This window comes from Octodon degus, unplaced genomic scaffold, assembly GCF_000260255.1.
Source record: "Octodon degus isolate 3935 unplaced genomic scaffold, OctDeg1.0 scaffold00291, whole genome shotgun sequence".
NCBI classification, from domain to species: Eukaryota; Metazoa; Chordata; class Mammalia; order Rodentia; family Octodontidae; genus Octodon; species Octodon degus.
In genome coordinates, this window is record NW_004524867.1 from 23,830 (window position 1) to 28,972 (window position 5,143).

The window sequence follows — 5,143 nt, forward strand, 5'->3', positions numbered from 1 at the left end:
GGTACCAGGAATTGAACTCAAGTGGCTTATTCAACTGAGCTGTCTCCCTGGCCAGGATTCTGGGTTTTTTTGTTTTGTTTTGTTTTTTGTTTTTTGTGGGTTTTTTTGACAAAAATATTTTTTTTTATTGAAAAGCAATAAAAATAGCCAGCTTTCAGGAGGCTGAGACAAGAAGATCTTGAGTACAAGGCCAGCCTGGACGGTATAGGGAGACAGTCTCGGGGGGGGGGGACCTGTAAAAACAGAGAAAAATGATACTTTTACATTACTGCTTCTCTTTCTTATTTATGCTTTGCTCTGGAATTTACTTCTTGGAGCCATCTGGCTTCATGTCACATTGGATTTCTGTATTATTGAATATTACTGTTTAATTCAGAAGAGTTTAAGAAACTGATAATCGGAGATCAGTGACACTTTCCTGGCTTTTAGACATTGTTCTGAACATGCTTATGTATGTACAATGTGGCAGTCTCAGCCAGTTCTCTTCCACTCAGCCAGCAGTTCTTTTTGTACCTCTTCTGGTAGTTCATAGAAAACTTGAGGATCAATGTCAGGAGGGAAACTAGTTTTCTCCTCAGCAGAATCCTGCTCTCTATTTCTGTGAGTCCTTGATGAGAGACTGTTGGTATATCTTTATGGCTATCTGTAGGATGGTTTTTGGAGGAAAGTTGCTCACTCTGAAAATGAGGAAATGAATGAAAAGCAGAGTTTACCCTGGAAAAGTAGAGCCCTTGAGACTCTGTAGGTCCCTGACTCTTTCTTAATCCATTATCTATATAATGTGAGTAACCTGTTGGGCTAGCCAGGTAAGAACTACTGCTGTTTGACCCTGATGTTCCTGCTACACAGGGTGACACAGAGGACACCTGTTTACAATTGGATGAATTATCTCTAGGATTTAAGGGATTACCCTGACTTTGGTTTGTAAAGAAAGGTAATATTCCTCGAGAAGCACATAGTGGACCACTCTACTCTTTATTCACTTGACATTTTTCTTTAGATTGTTCAGAAAGGATTTCTTCTTGAATATCTGCTGGAAGCTGCTTAAAGACGTCTTCGTCCACATCCTCTGGAAGTGAGTAGTGTGGGAATTTGTTAATATTTTCTTCTCTTGAAAGCTTCAGACTGTCTCGTGAAGATACCTCTGTTCTTATACTTTCAGTTCTTCCAACTGTTAGCACATCACAGTGTGCGTCTTTGACTTTGAAAAAGTCTTCCATATCTTTCATTTCAAAATTGTGCTTGCCAGAGTGTAACGTTGTTGATAATGACGGTGTTAAGTAACAATCCAGAGGTCCTTTTTTAACAATATGTAGTGCTTTGAGGTTGCAGAAACACACACTTAGAAGGGTAAGGTGAAATGGCATCTTCACATTCACCATATTTCGAAAAAGTTGCACTAGTATACTAACCAGTGGGGTCATCACATCACAATTTCCTGTCCCCAACTTCTGAATTACATGGGCTGGGATAGGGCACTGCTGACTTTCTCGGCCGTAGTACTTGGATGAAGACCGATGGATTCCTAACCTTACCGTGTGGGGCTTCCTTCCATCTTGGCATACCCTATTCAAAAGGATAGCAAGTAGTTCTTCAATCTTCTTTTTAGCTTCGACTTATGATGAGCAGTTTTTTCATGAGTCTTCTTCACTAAAAGACTGAGGTGGTCCTGAGGGTATCACCGCAGAATTATCCTCTCCAAAATTGAGCTTCTGTATATGCTGAGCAACTGAAATTCCTAATTTGTTTTCTAATATTTTGGATGAAAAAGTGTGGAGATCGGGCATACTATGGATTCCCAGTGCTTCAAGACATCTGGCTGTTTTATAGCCAATACCAGGTATTTCCTTTACATGGTTCAAACCAAGAATGAGGTCTTGACAACTTTCAGGTAGTAGGACTGTTTGCTGATTTGGTTTAAAGGCACCAGAAACTAATTTCACCAATAGCTTATTAGGAGCGATCCCAGCACAGCCAGTGAGTCCCAACTGATTATACATGGCTTCCTGCATCTCTGCCGCAACCTGGGATCCAGTAAGTAGTCTGACGTGTGAGGTATCATTCAGGCTGACAGGCTCCTTGCTATATACATGGCCTGACACAGTCACAGCAGCAAGTTCATCACTTTGCAGCTGTTGGAGTCGCTTCTCAACCATTTCTGTTAGATCCACAAAATTTTCATCAAATCTGAGTCTCTCAAGTGGAGTAAACTCTCCCAACAATTTTTCATACATTTCTTTCTTTTTTTTTTTTAAATTTTATTTATGTGTGTGTGTGTGTGTGTGTGTGTGTGTGGCCAGCTCAGCCCACCAGGGGGCGGGGCTGGCTGGCATGTGGTGCTGGGGGATTGAACCGCGGTCCCTGTGCTTTGCTTAGCTTAGCTTGTTCTAAGTAGGTGCTTTAGACCACTGAGCCATCTCACCAGCCCTTGCATACATTTCTTAACGCCAAGTTTTCTGGCTTCATCATTGCAAGTAATCATGAGAGATTTCTGTTGAATACCTAAGGGTTTGTTCTTTTTTTTTTTTTTTAATTTTATTTATTTATGTGTGTGTGGCCAGCTCAGCACAACAGGGGGCAGGGCTGGCTGGCATGTGGTGCTGGGGGATTGAACCGCAGTCCCTGTGCTTTGCTAAACTTGTTCTAAGTAGGTGCTTTAGATCACTGAGCCATCTCACCAGCCCCAGGTTTGTTCTTTAATTCTGGATTTGAGATCATTTCTACTTGTGCATAGAAGCAATGTAGATCAGCATGTACAATGACTCGGGATGAAACACTTCCTGTCGACACTGCTTGACCGAGAACTACCTACGAGCCACCCGCCAGCTCCATAGCAGTATCCTCATCCTACTCCTCTCCCAGCCAGGGCCGCCTTCCTCCCCCAGCCCCACCCCCATCCTGCCTGTCCTGCCCGTCCTGCATTCTGGTGGTTTTTTTGTTTGTTTGTTTGTTTTGCAGAACCGGGGATTGAACTCAGGTCCTTGCGCTTGCCAGGGAAGCACTTATTCCACTGAGCCATCTCCCCAGCCCCCTGCATTCTGTTTTGATATGAACTCTTGGAAAGCTTCAGTACTCTGTCATGGCTCTAGAAAACACAACAACAGGAAGGCTGAAAGTTCAAAGAATGATTTCCACTGAGTATGTTTTGACTTTTTTGATCATCACAGAAGTTGAAAACTCCTACATGGACTCACCCTTAGTTAGGGGCCGTCTGTACAGGATGATAATATAAAGATAAAAAATATAACATTTGTATGATTTTATTTTATATTTTGAACATTTTGGGATTTGGCCTACTTTTTTTTTTGCTCCAAATGCCTTCAGGGCATGACTGACTGGCTTGAGTTGCGGGATCAAACCACAGCAACCTGAGCCTGACTGCTTTGTTGAAGCAGCCACTTAAAGAACTGAGCTAAGGGGTTGGGGAAATGGCTCAGTGGAATAAGTGCTTCCCTGGCAAGCATAAGGGCCTGAGTTCAATCCCCAGTTCCACCAAAAAAAAAAAGAACTGAGCTAAGGGGCAGGCCCCCTGGCCTACTTTTTATGACAGGGATAACCATAGAGCAAAAGCACCAGAAGAATACCTAAATGTTTATAGAGTTCATTATAAGTAGTCACTAAATATTTTGCATTATTAAACCATTTAATAACCACAACAACTTAGTTAGGAAGTACAGTTACTATGCCCAATACATGGATTGAGCAACAGTATTCAGAAAAGCTAACATTTTCTGTAGCTACTGAGGGCCTGCCAAATAATGAGTTCTCTGTCAGTCTTAGCAATCTTACATGTTTGCATTTTTATGCAGCAAACATCCTTAATCTTTCTGGAAATAGGGCATATTACCCAGGCATATTAACAACAGAATTAGTGAACTGATGCATAGGGGACTAAGTAAGCTCACTAAGAGGGAGGTTAGGAGGGAGGGAGGGAGGGAGGGAGGGAGAGAGAGAGAGAGAGAGAGAGAGAGAGAGAGAGAGAGATGCTTGGATTTGTCCTCTGGACACTGGCTCAAATAGATAATTGAAGTTCCTTTGCCTGTGTTTGGAATTGGGACAATTGGTACCTTTTGACAAACAGAGTACAGAAAAAAAGTTTGGTAATACAATAGATTTCATTACATTTCTTAATCCAATGGAAAGAAGGCATCAGTGTCCAAATGTCCCTGGGCCATCCAAATAGAACAACTTTACTGCTGACCCTCAGATGTCTATTGATTCTTTTCCCCTGCTTTTTGGACAGAGTTACTTGTTTTGCTGCCAACAGAAAGAGGACAAAGGATTTTTAGGGACAATGTATTTTTCGGCCCTTTTTCCCCAAGAGGAATATCTGGTGTCATTGAGCTACTGCTTTTTGATTGATATTGTAAACCAAGGGAAAAGCTATCTAAGGGCACACACCTTAAATCTTAGCATGTTGCCTTATTACTCCATAGGGACTGCATTTTTCCAGAAGAGTGTACTCATATGGCTACCACTGTCCGAAAGAGACAGTCATGAAAACATTGTACTCCAAAAGCCATTTTTTAAAGTACTCCTTTCTCCACCAAACATGTCAAATGCTCTTCCCACACACGCAAAGATGATAGCTAATTGCATTTGCTCTATTCAATGACATTTCTCATCACAGCTGGGTCTCCGTTGATTACTTTAATTACCCAGTGAATAAGTAAAGGTCATTTCATTTCAATCACACTTATTAATCACCCACATTTTCTCCTCATTAACATTTTCTCTATTTACATGGAGCAGGCTCCTAAGTAATTCCACTAGACCGATTAAGATGTTAACGTCAAGTCTGAGTGCACTGAAGCAAGCACTCAATGGAAATGAGTTTTTTCTTTTTGCCTCCCCTAAATTGTTTGTTTTCATTTGATGACTGTTAATAATTGATGCCAGGAATGATCCTGGTCTAATAGGGCACAGATTACTGGTTACCAGTGGGAAATTCATCTTTATCTCTCCTGGAGAGGGTACTGCTGAGAGACGCTACTCAAGCTGGACCAAGGGGGAATTTTTCTGGATGATTCTGTAGTTCCTCGGGTCTAGGTCATCCAATCATCCAACCAGCTTTAACCACTTGAAATACACAATGCATTTACAATATTAAAGTGTTATGTATGTTGTTTTAATAGGTAGTTAT

At 41.5% G+C, this 5,143-nt stretch overlaps 1 pseudogene; it reads right to left on the reverse strand.

Annotated features, from left to right (window-relative positions):
* Positions 1-441: 441 nt before the first annotated feature.
* LOC101575433 lies at positions 442-2,733 on the reverse strand (annotated as a pseudogene).
* Between the last annotated feature and the right edge of the window lie 2,410 nt (positions 2,734-5,143).